This window comes from Mustela lutreola, chromosome 10 (genome assembly GCF_030435805.1).
Source record: "Mustela lutreola isolate mMusLut2 chromosome 10, mMusLut2.pri, whole genome shotgun sequence".
Classification (NCBI taxonomy): domain Eukaryota; kingdom Metazoa; phylum Chordata; class Mammalia; order Carnivora; family Mustelidae; genus Mustela; species Mustela lutreola.
The window spans coordinates 86387143-86404511 of record NC_081299.1 but is presented as its reverse complement, the minus strand read 5'-3'; the positions used below and the strand labels follow the sequence as shown (position 1 = coordinate 86404511).

General features: G+C 39.7%; 1 long non-coding RNA gene across 2 annotated transcripts; it reads right to left on the bottom strand.

Moving 5' to 3' along the window:
* Positions 1-2856: 2856 nt before the first annotated feature.
* On the bottom strand, positions 2857-16838 carry LOC131809786 (uncharacterized). Of its 2 annotated transcripts, XR_009345296.1 has the most exons (4): positions 16409-16838; positions 16144-16322; positions 12050-12092; positions 2857-3362 (listed from the first exon to the last, which is right to left on the bottom strand). It is a non-coding gene; the product is annotated as an uncharacterized LOC131809786 (long non-coding RNA). The 2 variants fall into 2 exon arrangements; XR_009345295.1 differs by lacking the exon at positions 16409-16838 and having other exon boundaries at positions 16144-16364.
* Positions 16839-17369: the final 531 nt, after the last annotated feature.

The following is a 17369-nucleotide window of genomic DNA, read 5'->3' as shown; positions in this document are numbered from 1 at the left end:
AAGTAGGTATATTAAAAAAAAAAAAAGCAGGTATAAAAAAAGAGAAGTTGAAAAATTAGAGATACATCAATATTCAAAATCCATTTATAAATTTTTAAGTATATGACTAATTTTAGTTTGAGTATAGGAGGCTACAAATTTAAATTAAAATTTTGCCAAAAATTTATTGTTTTCCTATAGTTCATGAAGACTGTTAGAGATTTTTTCCAAATAGAAGTGCTAGGTACAAAGTTCCTTCTAGGAAACATACCAGTGGAAAGCCTTGTTTCCTTAATTTTATTTGGTCTTAACAAAGGGTAATGAGGGGATTAAATGTGTTACTTCAGCTTCATGTGCATCAGATATCTTGGAATGAAGAACCGACTAGCAGTAAGTTTTAATGGACAGTATGGTATCTCAAGGATGAATTCACTTGTACTTCTGCTTTACTTGCTTGCTGAGAGATTCCTGGGTCTCAGTCAACCAATAACATAGTGAGTTGGGCTGAAAGAGTACTAATGGAATGGAAAACCAACAAAGAAAAACATGACCCAGATGTCATCGACACTGAAACAAACATTGTGATCTGTTGTCATCTTGGCATCACTGCTTTCCCATTTATGATCCATGCATCTCAGAGGAAACATAGAACCATAGTTCCCCACATCCTCCTCCCCAGATGGTTCCAGGTCAGGGTCGGCCAGGAACAGGCACTTAACGTGACATTGGAAAGGGAAAGAGCAGAAGCTATTATTCAAGCAGGGCGGTGACAGATGTGTGGGGTGACTGTAGACATGGGGCTCACAGCAGCTTCTGAATGAGTTCCAGCAAATTACCCTCTTTGGTTCCATTGACAGTTGAGATGGCCAGTGGGAGCTGCTTGAAAACTACCTGTTTTAGTGCTGCAAGTTTATGTAGCTGGTAGAGCTTCCTAGAGATGGAGAGAAAGAGAGGTTCCCTAGAAGGTTCGTGGAGCCAGCCACCTTGGCAATGCAAACTGAGATTATTGGGCACAGCTTCCCTGTCTTTAATCTCCTAACTCTTCTAAAGGTTATGGAAGTCACTAATTTCCATATTAAAACTTTATATGAATTTTATTTAATACAATGTGCAGGTCGTGACGCATTGTCGACACTGTTTCGATAGGGTCTTCACAAAGTACCATGCATTGTAATATAGTAATAGAACTATAATCTGAAACCAACAAAACATACTCCATATGAGAAATTTTTAAACTACCTTGTCATACACTCATACAATGTTTTTAAACAAGATGGAGTAGGAGCTATAATGTTTAAAAAGGGTGTTTGAACAAAAGAAAGCTTTAAAAACTTTCCATATAAAAATATTAACGTAGCAGGCCTTACAGAACTAAAAATATTGGCTGCTTTCAGAGAAAGTAACTCCTTTGCGAGACTCTCCTAAAGAAATAACCAAGCTGATATGCTTCAAGAACAGAAAAGTTTCTTAGGTAATAAGTGTTAAATATTCTCCTATTATTCTATTGCAGACATAAACTTTAACTTTCTAGATTCTATTGTAAAGGGTTTTCTGGACACTTTGCATCATTTGAGAATGCCCATTTCACTATATCCTTGAGCTAGTAAGAGTTCAATAGCATTTTTTAAAAGATTTTATTTATTTATTTATTTGACAGACAGAGATCACAAGTAGGCAGAGAGGCAGGCAGAGAGAGAGGAGGAAGCAGACTCCCCGCTGAGCAGAGAGCCTGATGCGGGGCTCAATCCCAGGACCCTGGGATCATGACCCAAGCCAAAGGCAGAGGCTTTAACCCAGTGAGCCACCCAGACGCCCCTCAATAGCATTTTAAAGAAAGTTGTTTCTTTTGGCCTTTGATTTATCTGGCATTTATAATATTAGTCTTATCTGGGTAAGAAAACACAAATCTAAAAACCAGGAAACATGATATTATTCTTGGTTCTCTTGTGGATTTTTCAACCTGGCCAAATATTTGTGTTTTTGGTTAAAAAAAGAAATTAAAAAAAAAAAAGGATTGTTTGCCTTGACACCTCTTTTTTTTTTTTTTTTTTTTTTTTTTTTTGCTTTTTTTATTTTAGTAACCTCTATGGCTCAAACATACAACCCTGAGATCAAGAGTCCCAAACTCTACCAACGGGGCACCCCAGCCCTCACTCTTCTTTCTCAAAGTAGCAACATTTGAAAAATAAGAACAAAGGAAAGTCAATACATTTAAATATGTTAACTTAAAAGCAAATTTTCACTGGATTATTTTTATTTGTTGGGTCACCCTAGGCCCTGGGCAGGTACAAGGACTGGAGACTGACTGGAGGCCTCCCCCTCTGGTGGGGACACAGACTAGCAAGCAGGTGCCAGTGGAGCTCCCTGGTGTTTGTCCAAAGCCCTGGGGCCACAGGTGTTTCAGAAGCAGTGCTCTTTGTGGAGTTTAGAAGGGTGAAAGTATGCATAAAATATTTAATACATAAAACCCCGAGAGAGCCTACAGCAGCCTCCCATAAACAAATAAGAATATTTCTGCAGTAAAACATAACGTTATAAATAGCTTCATGTCAGTGCAGATCAGATTTTGCTGCCAAATAAGACTTGACATTAATCAGAAAATAAACTTCTGGTTTTCAGAACTTCAAATAAAGGACTGTGGACCTGCAAAATGGCATGCTATGCTCTAGAATAAAGGCAAGAACAGAGTACTATAGGAATGTGTAGGTATGGTACCCAACCCAGGCTGGCAGGGGGCAGGTGCATTGGTGGAGAGAATGTATAAATTGGCTCATAAGTACCCATGAAATAACAAGATCTTTTGTGTTATTGTTCCAGAGAGTTGTGAGGGAAATTGAGGAAGAGATTATTGCCTAATAATGAACTCTGAGAGACTGCTTTTGAGTTTTCTTACTTTATTGTTGTGTTACAAACTGTCAGATACTTCCTATTGTTGTGTTACAAGGTTAACAATGAAAACATTATTGTCTGGTCTATTCAATTCTCCTACTGATAGAAAAAATATTGCAAACAATGTATTAAATAGTAATGTCTTCATTTAAACACTCAATTATTCCTTCCATATCTAGGCCATAGTTCAAAGTTTTTATACTTTCTTACTCTTCAGTGGGTCTCTCTGGCCCCAGCCAGGCTCTCCCCTACCCCACCGTACAGTTGATTATCTCACTCTCATGCCTGAAAACTTAAAGAACTTTTTGTTGGAAAAAATTTTCTCTGTCGGGCGACTGGGTGGCTCAGTGGGTTAAGCCGCTGCCTTTGGCTCAGGTCATGATCTCAGGGTCCTGGGATTGAGTCCCGCGTCGGGCTCTCTGCTCAGCGGGGAGCCTGCTTCCTCCTCTCTCTCTCTCTCTCTGCCTGCCTCTCTGCCTGCTTGTGATCTCTCTCTGTCAAATAGAAAAAAAAAAAAATTAAAAAAAAATTTTCTCTCTCATTCTATCTCAGATATTACATATATATGACACACACATATAGGATAGATACAAATTTATTTATTTATTTACACACACACACACACACACACACACATACACACACACACACTATAGACCAGAACTGAGACACACAAACTTGGGTAAGAGTACAAGTACTGGTGGGGCACCTGGGTGGCTCAGTGGGTTAAGCCTCTGCCTTCAGCTCAGGTCATGATCCCAGGAGCCTGGGATCAAGCTCTGCATTGGGCTCTCTGCGCAGTGGGGAGCCTGCTTCCCTTCCTCTCTCCCTGCCTCTCTGCTACTTGTGATCTCTGTCAACTAAGTAAATAAAATCTTCAAAAAAAAAAAAAAAAAAAAGAACACAAGTTCTAGGAATCCTTATCAGGATTGCAAACTGGATGGTCAAAGTGTAGGAGGGGCAAACAGGACAAAGGCCCAAGCTCAAGAGGGAGAGACAAAGCAACATGATCCAGGTGAACCAAGAACTTTTTGTTAAACGGGCCCCTCGGAGCTGAAGTGTAGGGAGAGCAGATCCAAAACTAGAATCCTCTTCACCTGTGCTTAGAATATCTCAAAGTGTGAAATATTCACGTATGAGGAGCCATTTCTAAAGTCTGTTTTCTGGAGTATTTTTAACATTCCTTTTTTTCCAATCTTATTTGCACTATTTTTCAAGGGGGCTTTACTAAAAAAATGCAAATCCAGGCCCTGAACAAGTTAGTTATACATTAATCAATCAAAAGTATTCGTTGAGAATCTATTCAAATTGACCAGCACGTAACAGAAATCCTGAGAGTAATTGTTAGAAAAAAAGTCAGGAAAATTTGAGCAATATGGTTTTATTATATTGTCTAATCAGTTCATTGGATGCAAAAATTATTTTAAAAAAATCATAGAAACCCCTAAAACAACTTCATGGATGTACCTCTAAAATATTTAAAAGCTTTAAGGCATTCCTGGGTTTCTACACTGCAATGTATTTAAAATTCAGAATTCAAAAAAATAAAAAATAAAATTCAGAATTCAAAACAACAGCATTCATTTTTCCTAGTTGGGACAAAGCAAAGGCACAGAATACTAAAACCTCAAAGTTGGTCATTTGAATTAGGACTATGCAAACTAGAGGAGCTTGGCTAAACATAAAAAAATGCAAAGTCTGTTTCATTTCTTGTTCCTTACCTCAAACTCCAATCTGTGGGCAGGGACAGAAAGAAGGCATGTGATGCCTGCTTCCCATATTATTTGCTTACACACCAAAAGATGATGGACCCAAATTCTATTAGAGTCTCTTTAACTGCCTCCCATCTCTTAGGTAAGATGTTCACCTAACTGGGAATTTATTTCAGTGACAATTAAAGAAAAAGTCTGTTCCAAATGGAACCTAATTTTCCTAAGGTAAGGTTGATATCAACCCTGGATTGTGAGTATATGGGGGAGGGGAAGGCGAGCAAAAGGAAAAATTAAATTCCTTCTTCGTGCAAACACAGACTGTACTCTCTGAAATAGCTTTGTTTTTGAAGACTGTAATAGTCCTGCAAGATAGGTTTTTTTTTAATTTTTTATTTTTTATAAACATATAATATATTTTTATCCCCAGGGGTACAGGTCTGTGAATCGTCAGGTTTACACACTTCACAGCACTCACCATAGCACATACCCTCCCCAATGTCCATAACCCCACCCCACTTTCCCAACCCCCCTTCCCCCAGCAACCCTCAGTTTGTTTTGTGACATTAAGAGTCACTTATGCTTTGTCTCCCTCCCAATCCCATCATGTTTCACTTATTCTTCTCCTACCCCCTTAACCCCCCATGTTGCATCTCCACTTCCTCATATCAGGGAGATCATACCATAGTTGTCTTTCTCCGCGTGACTTATTTCGCTAAGCATGATACCCTCTAGTTCCATCCACGTCATCACAAATGGCAAGATTCATTTCTTTTGATGGCTGCATAGTATTCCATTGCTCCATGTATTCCATGTGGTATTCCATATATACCATGTCTTCTTTATCCATTCATCTGTTGATGGACATCTAGATTCTTTCCATAGTTTGGATATTGTAGACATTGCTGCTATAAACATTCAGGTGCACGTGCCCCTTCAGATCACAACATTTGTATCTTTAGGGTAAATACCCAGTAGTGCAATTGCTGGGTCATAGGGTACCTCTATTTTCAACATCTTGAGGAACCTCCATGCTGTTTTCCAGAGTGGTTGCACCAGCTTGCATTCCCACCAACAGTGTAGGAGGGTTCCCCTTTCTCCGCATCCTCGCCAGCATCTGTCATTTCCTGACTTGATCATTTTAGCCATTCTGACTGGTGTGCGGTGATATCTTATTGTGGTTTTGATTTGTATTTCCCTGATGCCGAGTGATATGGAGCACTTTTTCATGTGCCCTTTGGCCATATGGATGTCTTCTTTGCAGAAATGTCTGTTCATGTCTTCTGCCCACTTCTTGATTGGATTATTTGTTCTTTGGGTGTTGAGTTTGCTAAGATCTTTATAGATTTTGGACACTAGCCCTTTATCTGATATGTCATTTGCAAATATCTTCTCCCATTCTGTCAGTTGTCTTTTGGTTTTGTTAACTGTTTCCTCTGCTGTGCGAAAGCTTTTGATCTTGATAAAATCCCAATAGTTCATTTTTGCCCTTGCTTCCCTTGTCTTTGGTGACATTCCTAGTAAGATGTTGCTGCGGCTGAGGTCGAAGAGGTTGCTGCCTGTATTCTCTTCAAGGATTTTGATGGATTCCTTTCTCACATTGAGGTCCTTGATCCATTTTGAGTCTATTTTCATGTGTGTTGTAAGGAAATGGTCCAATTTCATTTTTCTGTATGTGGCTGTCCTATTTTCCCAACACCATTTATTGAAGAGGCTGTCTTTTTTCCATTGGACATTCTTTCCTGCTTTGTCGAAGATTAGTTGACCATAGAGTTAAGGGTCTATTTCTGGGCTCTCTATTCTGTTCCATTGACCCATGTGTCTGTTTTTGTGCCAGTACCATGCTGTCTTGATGATGACAGCTTTGTAATAGAGCTTGAAGTCCGGAATTCTGATGCCACCAACTTTGGCTTTCTTTTTCAATACTCCTTTGGCTATTCGAGATCTTTTCTGGTTCCATATAAATTTTAGAATTATTTGTTCCATTTCTTTGAAAAAGATAGATGGTACTTTGATAGGAATTGCATTAAATGTGTAGATTGCTTTAGGTAGCATAGACATTTTCACAATATTTATTCTTCCAATTCAGGATCATGGAACATTTTTCCATTTCGTTGTGTCTTCCTCAATTTCTTTCATGAGTACTTTATAGTTTTCTAAGTATAGATTCTTTGCCTCTTTGGCTAGGTTTATTCCTAGGTATCTTACGGTTTTGAGTGCAATTGTAAATGGGATTGACTCCTTAATTTCTCTTTCTTCTGTCTTCTTGTTGGTGTAGAGAAATGCAACTGATTTCTGTGCATTGTATATCCTGACACTTTACTGAATTCCTATACAAGTTCTAGCAGTTTTGGAATGGAGTCTTTTGGGTTTTCCACATATAGTATCATACCATCTGCAAAGAGTGATAGTTTGACTTCTTCTTTGCCGATTTGGATGCCTTTAATTTCCTTTTGTTGTCTGATTGCTGAGGCTAGGACTTCTATACTATGTTGAATAACGGTGGTGATAATAAACATCCCTGCTGTGTTCCTGATCTTAGCGGAAAAGCTTTCAGTTCTTCTCCATTGAGAATGATATTTGTGGCAGGTTTTTCATAGATGGCTTTGATGATATTGAGGTATGTGCCCTCTATCCCTACACTTTGAAGAGTTTTGTTCAGGAAGGGTTGCTGTACTTTGTCAAATGCTTTTTCAGCATCTATTGAGAGTATCAAATGGTTCTTGTTCTTTCTTTTATTAATGTGTTGTATCACATTGATTGATTTGCAGATGTTGAACCAACCTTGCATCCCAGGAATAAATCCCACTTGGTCGTGGTGAATAATCCTTTTAATGTACTGTTGAATCCCACTGGCTAGTATTTTGGTGAGAATTTTCACATCTGTGTTCATCAAGGATATTGGACTGTAGTTCTCTTTTTTGATGGGATCCTTGTCTGGTTTTGGGATCAAGGTGATGCTGGCCTCATACAATGAGTTTGGAAGTTTTCCTTCCATTTCTATTTTTTGGAACAGTTTCAGGAGAATAGGAATTAGTTCTTCTTTAAAAACTAATAGTATGTTTGGGGCGCCTGGGTGGCTCAGTGGGTTAAGCCGCTGCCTTCGGCTCGAGTCATGACCTCAGAGTCCTGGGATCGAGCCCCGCATCGGGCTCTCTGCTCAGCAGGGTCCTGCTTCCTCCTCTCTCTCTACCTGCCTCTCTGCCTGCTTGTGATCTCTGTCAAATAAATAAATAAAATCTTTAAAAAAAAAAAAAAAGAACTAATAGTATGTTCTTATAATTGTTTGTATTTCTTTGGTGGTAGTTGTGATCTCTCCTCTTTCATTCATGATTTTATTTATTTGGGTCCTTTCTCTTTTCTTTTTGATAAGTCCGGCCAGGGGTTTTATCAATCTTATTAATTCTTTCAAAGAATCATCTCCTAGTTTCGTTGATTTGTTCTATTGTTTTTTTGTTGTTGTTGTTTCTTTTTCATTGATTTCTGCTCTGATCTTTATGATTTCTCTTCTCCTGATGGGTTTAGGGTTTCTTTCTTGTTCTTTCTCCAGCTCCTTTAGGTGTAGGGTTAGGTTGTGTACTTGAGACCTTTCTTGTTTCTTGAGAAAGGCTTATACCACTATGTTATTTTCCTGTCAGGACTGCCTTTGTTGTGTCCCACAGATTTTGAACCGTTGTGTTTTCATTATCATTTGTTTCCATGAATTTTTTCAATTCTTCTTTAATTTCCCGGTTGACCCATTCATTCTTTAGAAGGATGCTGTTTAGTCTCTGTGTATTTGAGTTCTTTCCAAATTTCCTCTTGTGATTGAGTTCTAGCTTCAGAGCATTGTGGTCTGAAAATATGCAGGGAATGATCCCAATCTTTTGATACCAGTTGAGGCCTGATTTAGGACCGAGGATGTGATCTATTCTGGAGAATGTTCCATGTGCACTAGAGAAGAATGTGTATTCTGTTGCTTTGGGATGAAATGTTCTGAATATATCTGTGATGTCCATCTGGTCCAGTGTGTCATTTAAGGCCTTTATTTCCTTGTTGATCTTTTGCTTGGATGATCTGTCCATTTCAGTGAGGGTAGTGTTAAAGTCCCTACTATTATTGTATTATTGTTGTGTGTTTCTTTGATTTTGTTATTAATTGGTTTATATAGTTGGCTGCTCCCACATTGGGGGCATAGATATTTAAAATTGTTAGATCTTCTTTTTGGAAAGATCCTTTGAGTATGATATAGTGTCCTTCCTCATCTCTTATTATAGTTTTTGGCCTAAAATCTAATGGATCTGATATAAGGTTTGCCACTCCTGCTTTCTTCTGATGTCCATTAGCATGGTAAATTCTTTTCCACCCCCTCACTTTAAATCTGGAGGTGTCTTCAGGTCTAAAATGAGTTTCTTGTAGGCAACATATGGATGGGTTTTGTTTTTTTATCCATTCTGATACCCTGTGTCTTTTGATTGGGGCATTTAGCCCATTAACATTCAAGGTAACTATTGAGAGATATGAATTTAGTGCCATTTTATTGCCTGTAAGGTGACTGCTACTGTATATTGTCTCTGTTCCTTTCTGATGTACTACCTGTAGGCTCTCTCTTTGCTTAGAGGACCCCTTTCAATATTTCCTGTAGGGCTGGTTTGGTGTTTTGCAAATTCTTTCAGTTTTTGTTTGTCCTGGAAGCTTTTTATCTCTCTTTCTATTTTCAATGATAGCCTAGCTGGATATAGTATTCTTGGCTGCATGTTTTTCTCATTTAGTGCTCTGAATATATCATGCCAGCTCTTTCTGGCCTGCCAGGTCTCTGTGGATAAGTCAGCTTCCAATCTAATATTTTTACCATTGTATGTTACAAACTTCTTTTCCCGGGCTGCTTTCAGGATTTTCTCTTTGTCACTAAGACTTGTAAATTTTACTATTAGGTGACAGGGTGTGGACCTACTCTTATTGATTTTTGAGGGGGTTTCTCTGCACCTCCTGGATGTTGATGCTTGTTCTCTTTGCCATATTAGGGAAATTCTCTCCAATATACCTTCTGCTCCCCTCTCTCTTTCTTCTTCTTCTGGAATCCCAATTATTCTAATGTTGTTTCATCTTATGGTGTCACTTATCTCTCAAATTCTCCCCTCATGGTCCAGTAGCTGTTTGTCCCTCTTTTGCTCAGCTTCTTTATTCTCTGTCATTTGGTCTTCTATATCGCTAATTCTTTCTTCTACCTCATTTATCCTAGCAGTGAGAGCCTCCATTTTTTATTGAACCTCATTAATAGCTTTTTTTATTTCAACTTGGTTAGATTTTAGTTCTTTTATTTCTCCAGAGAGGGCTTTTATATCTCCCAAGAGGGTTTCTCTAGTATCTTCCATGCTTTTTTTGAGTCCAGCTAGAACCTTGAGAATCGTCATTCTGAACTCTAGATCTGACATATTACCAATGTCTGTATTGATTCGGCCCCTAGCCTTTGGTACTGCCTCTTGTTCTTTTTTTGTGGTGAATTTTTCTGCCTTGTCATTTTGTCCAGATAAGAGTATATGAAGGAGCAAGTAAAATACTAAAAGGGTGGCAAAGACCCTAGGAAAATATGCTTTAACCAAACCTGAAGAGATCCCAAATCATGGCAGGGAGAAAGGGGATAAAAAGAGGTTCAGAAAAAAAAAAAAAGAAAGAAAGAAACAATTAAAATAAAGAAAATGAATAAAGAAAAAATATAATATATATATTAGATAAACTAATTAAAAACGTTAAAAAAGAAAAGGGTAAAAGTTAAAAAAATTTAGCAGAAGAAGAGAAAAAAATTGAAAAAGAAAAAAAATTAAATTAACAACAAGACTAAAGAATCACAGGAAGAAAGCCATGAGTTCTGTGCTTTGCTTTCACCTCCTCTTTAATTCCGCTGCTCTCCTTGGTATTGAAACTGCACTCCTTGGTAGGTAAACTTAGTCTGGCTGGATTTCTTGTTGATTTCTGGGGGAGGGGCCTGTTGTAGTGATACTCAAGTGTCTTTGCCTCAGACGGAATTGCACTGTCCTTACCAGGGGCCAAGCTGAGTAATCAGCTCGGGTTTGCTTTCAGGAGCTTTTGTCCCCTGAACGCTTTCTGTAGAGTTCTGGAGGATGGGAATGAAAATGGCGGCCTCCTGATCTCCAGCCCGGAGGAGCCGAGAGCCCGGGGCCCCACTCCTCAGTGCGCCCTCAGAGAACAGCGCCCAATTACTCCCGTCTCCGTGGCCTCTGGCCACGCTCCGAGCTCACCGAGCCTGCGACCAGTTCAAGGTAACCCCGAGCTAAGAGCTCACTCTTCGGCTCTGTCTCTGTAGCCAGCTTCCCCATTCTGATACCTTCAAGTTCTGCGACACTCAGACACCCCCGATCCTTCTGTGACCCTGCGGGACCTGAGGCCATGCTGACCCCACATGGGCTTCACCCCAGTTTAGCCTCTGGAGCGATGTCCCTCAGCGGAAGAGACTTTAAAAAGTCCTGATTTTATGCTCCGTTGCTCCAATGCTTGCCGGGAGCCGGACCCTCCCCCCAGGGTCTATCTTCCTGTCGCTTTGGATTCACTTCTCCGTCAGTCCTACCTTTCAGACAGTGGTTGATTTCCTGTTACTAGAATTGCCGTTCTTCTCTTCGATCTGCCGTTGGATTTGGAGGTGTTTGCAATCTTTAGATAAGCTATCTAGCTGATCTCCTGCTACCTGAAGTAGACTCAGCCTGCTACTTCTCGGCCATCTTGACTCCTCCCCGCAAGATAGGTTTTTTAAAAATTAGGAAAATAAGGCTCAGAGGTGGAACTGCATAGAAGACCCAGCTTCTAGGAGACCCAGTCAAACCGAAATTCAGATTCCTTGCTGCTTGCCACATGTGCTTTCCAGACCATATCTGACAGGAAATGCATTTTCTGCAATGCTTTCGTGCATTCCCTCAAACGAATATTTAGTAAGTAGTGGTTGAGTCTTTATATAGTAGCACCTGCCAAGTGTCAGGCACCATGCAGGAACACAGGAGGGAACGAGTCATACAAAAATCCCCAATATCAAGGAGTACATTTATGCGGAGAAGAGAGAGAAGAAATAAAAGAAATAAGCAAAATATATAAGAAACCAGATGGTGGAAGTACCATGAAGAAAACTAGAGCACGAAGGGACCAAAGGTACAAAGCAAAGGGAGACTGTAGATTTCACTGGGTTGGTCAGAAGAACCACACCGACAATGAGCATTTGAACAAAATCTTGAAGGAGATGAGAGACTGATATGTGGATATCCATGGGAGAGCATTCTGGGGAGGGAAACAAGAGCCAAACCACCACGTGAGAGTGTGTCTAGCACTTTCAGACAAAAGCGACGGGGGTGGTGTGGCTGGGGCAGAACGGAGAAGTCAGAGTATATAGGAGAGGATGCCGGGCCTGTCTGGCTTCCACTCTACATGAAGTGGGAAGCCATTGGAGAGTTTCGAGGAGAAGAGTGACAGGTTGTGGATTACATTACCATTTCATGTTGGCCACTCTTTGAGAATAGTCTGGAAGTGCCCCTGTAGAAGCAAGAGAACAAAATTCAACCAAATAAATTTTAAAGATCTTAGTGGTTTTGTTCAACAATTCATGAATGAGGTAGCATACCATCTAGCAAATAAAAAGGAACTCTGAGGGGCACCTGGGTAGCTCGGTTGGTTAAGGGTCTGACTTTGGCTCAGGTCATGATCTCAGGGTCCTGCGATCGAATCCCACATCTGGCTCTCTGCTCAGCAGGGACCCTGCTGATCGTCTCCCTTTGCTCCTCCAGGCCACTCCTGCTCTCTCTCTCTCAAATAAAAAGATAAAAAGTCTTAAAAAAAAAAAAAAAACCCACACCAATAAGTTCTTATGGGGTGTCTGGGTGACTCGGTTGGTTAAGCGATGGTCTCTTGGTTTCAACTCAGGTCCTGATCTTAGGGCTGTGCAATCACACCCCTTTTCAGGCCTCAGGCTCAGGCGAGGTCTGCTTAAGATTCCCTTCCCTCTCCTTCCATGCTCTCTCTCTCTCAAATACATATGTAATTTTTTTTTTTTCTAAAGGAGCTCTAAAGAGCTATACAAAGTGGAAGATGATTATAGGCAGAAAGAGGCAGGACAAGAAAACTTCTAGCAAAGAGTGGATTGCTTCAGGCAAAGTCTCACTTTCCTCAGGGGAAGTCAGAGAGGCCTATCAGACAATGACCTCACTAGCATTGACCAGGTAATTCCAGGTTGACTGGCCTAAATTTCCATTCCTGGGAGAGGTTGAAACTGTAATTAATATAGGTAGTAAGTCTTGGTTTGGGGACATGGGCTTAGTACAAGTAACTTCATTCTGGACCTATGATGTCTTTTTTTTAACAGAAGAAAGAATGCAGAACAGTAGACAAGGGTCTCCCTCTTTGTTATTCAAGGTATTCTTAATCGCTGGCAGGCAGGAGAATCTCTGAAAGAACTGAACAGGGATGTTCATCAGGGGAGCCATCAGCCCCCTCACAGCGGGTCACCCACCATCTGCGTCACCCTTTTCAGTATAAAATGGCTGGATAAGCCAATTGCAACAATATTGCTAAACAGAACAGCACTTGGAAAGAGATTGAGCCTGATGAGCATTAATGGAAAAAAAGAGGACTAAGGTATGTCTGTAAACCTAATAAAGCAAATACAAGGAAAGAGAATAGCTTTTTTTCCCTTACCTAATCATCTATTTGTATGAAAAGCAGTGGTATTTACCCCCTCTGCAGAGAAAGATTTTGGGACAGACAAATTTCATAATACCCTATAGGCTCACTCCCTTGCCACACCCTCCATTTAATTTTTTTTAAAAGATTTTATTTATTTATTTGACAGACAGAGATCACATGTTAGCAGAAAGGCAGGCAGAGAGAGAGGAGGAAGCAGGCTCCCCGCTGAGCAGAGAGCCCGATGCGGGGCTTGATCCCAGGACCCTGAGATCATGACCTGAGCTGAAGGCAGAGGCTTTCACCCACTGAGCCACCCAGGCACCCCCCTCCATTTAATTTTGACTACTATTTTCATTTACCCTTAGGGTCCACTCTTGAACACTCTGGCTTGGGCCCAGTGGGATAAGACAAAGGTAACATCAAACTGAATCGTAATAGAATGCCACATAGCTCTCAAGAAAAACCGTATCCTGATGGTCTCTATTCTGACAGCCTGAGCTTTATAATTCTGTTATAGCTTCATCCAGGACTGATAGAAGAAAGCATTAAAGTATCAAATAGACCTTGATTAGAAACTACTGAAGAAAATATCTTCATGGTTTTTGTGTGTGGTACAGGGGAACAAGACCATTGCAATTCAATATGATGATCACATATTAAGAGAAGAAAACTTGAAGAGCTAAGTAACAAATAATAATAAATAAGAAAGTGATCTTACAAATTAGGTAATATAGGTGAAATCATTTTGGGAGTTTTAAAGAGTTTTAGAAACACAAGCTGGTGTTATCAGGTAAAGAAAATCAGGGGATGTCATGGTAACAGCACAGAATCTATTGGCCAGGCATTTACTTTTAGTATTATGGGAATAAAGACTTCACGGTGAAAATATTTGCATTTCTAAAGCACTTCTCATTCTTTTAAAAAAGCTGTATATGTACAAGGAAAGAAATTAAAATATTACAATTTTATAAACTGTGCATTATATCTGACTGCTAGGCCCTCAACTCTTTTCCTCAAAGACAACCAGTTTCTAGTTTCTTCTGTAGCCTTCCATATCTGTCTGTCTGTCTGTCTGTCTATCGATCATCTATCTATCTATTCATTCATATTTCTTACCTATATCTCTGGAATAAAAACAATTGGTTGTCACCTGACAGCTTTTCTTTACTCTTTCACATTTTGTGGGTTTTGGTATAGTCATCACACCTTATAATGAAAAATAAGTGACATTCATTTTTTTTTCTCTGAAAATATTCAAGCAATTGGTACATATGTGAACATTTAAGTTGCAGTTTTGTCTTCAAAAGCCCACTTTACAATTTACCAAGGCAATCTGCCTGACCCTGTTAGAGGTGAGAACTTTAGGATCAGTGCCTGCCCTGACAAAATCCTTAAATGTTTGCTGCTCAGGATTCCTGTACTCACTGCATTCAGTGGGAATTCAAAACACGCTGAGAAAGCAGCGCTGATTCATTTAACCATGGGCTTTGGAGGGAGGCTGCTTTCCTGAATACTTCCCAAAGAAGTTAGGTTAGGTGACTGTCCTCTGATTCCTGAGTCTTTCTTCTTTATGGAGTCTTTTAAGTATTTTGTGAATCTAGGGAACATTTCAATACAAAACTGAAATACTTAGCTAGAGGAGGAGAAGGAAAAAAATGTTTTAAAATTTATTTTTATTTAAATTCTATTAATTAACATACAATGTATTATTATGTATGTATGATACATAAAATGTATCAGAGGTAGAGTTCAGAGATGCATCAGCTGCACAGAACACCCAGTGCTCACTCCATCACGTGCCCTCCTTAGTGCCCCATCCCCCACCCCCCTCCCCTGGAAAAATTAAGTTCCTATATCCTTTGAATATGAAGCTTCACTTGAGGCACAGAAGCCCACTGCATTACATTTACCATTTCCTTTCTTCACTGGGAGCCATGAACGTGTTTCCCCGACGTATGCAGATGCTCCAGCACATACAGATCTGGCCAGGAGCTTTTTCATACCTTTTTGCCAGCTGCAGAAACTTGGGTGACTCAGGGCCTTCCCTCTGACTAATGGTCAGTAGTCTCCTAAAGTGTGTTTATTTTTTTAACAATAAACTGATTAGCTTCTGAAGTCTTTGGAAAGGATGAAAGGCGACCTGTTAGAGACTAGGGGAGGTAGGAAAGGAATCCTTGAAAAAATAAAGATCCACCATATTTATGTTATCGATTTTATAATTTAATGTGAGAAAGGACAAAACGCAACTATTAGGAATAGTTAAAATAACAGATTACATTTACACATAGCTGAGGTATTTCAGGAAAGTGTGCATAGAGCCCTCTGACACAGGACTTCCTCTCACTCCAACGTCCCAACTACCCCCTTTCCTAAAACAAGAAGCTCATTGACCTCATTTGTTTCTGAAATGGCTATTTCTTAAGAAATGAAACTTTTGCTCTGAATCCTTTTTGCCACATGAGGAAAATACAACTGCCAGTGTACAAAAAGTTTCCCAAAATATTCGTATAGGCTGTTTGGGACCAGGCAGATAAAACAATAGCCAATTGAATTTTCCCCTTTTCACCTAATTGTTTTGGTGGTGGAAAGACCTAAGCAAAGCTTGGCTGAGCACCAATCATTCATTCTCTACAGCTACTCTTCAAGATTTCATGCTGCAGAGTGTGCTGGAATAAAGAAGTTCAAATCGACATTAGAATTAATGGTACTAATGATAGCATTTTCTCTGGAGAAAAGGATTTCTGGGATTCTATAAACTTGGAAGAGAAAGAACTGAACATATGGGATGAAATGGAGTTTATCAGGTACATACGGGATGAAAACAGATCACGCACTCAAACAAATATAAAACAATATACGCTTACTTAAATTAAGTGAAAGAGAGAAAGAAAAAACACAGTCATACCTGAATTAAGACCTCTGCTTCTCGATGCTCCTAAATCCAACCCTTACTGCAATATGCTACAGAACTCAAAAACCAGCCAGCTTCTGCTTTGCTCTAAACCGAAGACAGTGTACCCTGTAGGGAAACGGCTCGTAATTCCTGTTTCCTTTCTTTTCTAGAGTACAGCTTATTGCTTTTCACTGCTCGGGAGAAAAAAGTACGAGATTTGTGGGGGCTTTTTCCCTCTCGCCTCATCCGTAGACCCAGATGCAGCTTTGATCCTCACCCCTTCAGCATTTCGATTCATCTCAAGGCACTGGGTCGGTGCTGATGAGAATGGGACCAACATTTTAAAAAGAGATTCATTATGCCGAGAAATGTCCGCTGTAAATACTGCAAGAACACTGAGCCAACCCGCCAGTGTCTACTGCTATTTACAGGAAACTGTACAAAACATAGTACTGGAACAGAAGGGAATAGGGCATGTGCCATACACTCTGAAGATGCAAAAAAAATTCAACGTAAAATGAATTAAGGACCCACCGAAGAAAATCGAGATTAAGACGTTCAAATACATATGTGCTTCACGCACACACACACACCCCAAATGAGCAAATAAAAATCCTTAAAACTTAGTCCAAAAACAATGTAAAACCCTATTGTGGTAATTTCAGGGCTCTATTCTTCTAGACAGATAGCAAGCTAGACACTCTGTTCATAACAGCAAAGACAATTGTTCCAAAGACCTAGTCACTAAATAATTTTAAAAAATAAATAAATAAAACTGAAAATAATTACATCAGCATATGGACTCTGGAAAATTTCTTCTACCGTAATAAGTTCAGATGGACGTTTCCTGTTTCACGTTTCTAGTACACGTTGTCTTTTAGACAATAACAGTGTGAAACAATAGTTTGGCATGAGTTCAATGCATACTAAGAAATGCCCTGGCCCATGACGGCCGGGATAAGTCAGCCTCAAATGGCAGAGAATAAGATTTAAGAAGTTGACACATCTCGGACTTCAGTCGTTCATGTTTCTTGACTAATAAAGGGCTCTTAAATTTAACACTTGCATTATTACAGCCAACATTTACTCTTGTGCCTTCATAACGTGGATTTATTTCTTTTTTAAGATTTATTGATTTGAATGACTGGGAGAACACAAAAAGCCAAGGGAGGGGCAGAGGGAGAAGGAGAAGCAGGCTCCCTGCTGAACAAGGAACCTGATGTGGGGCTCGATCCCAG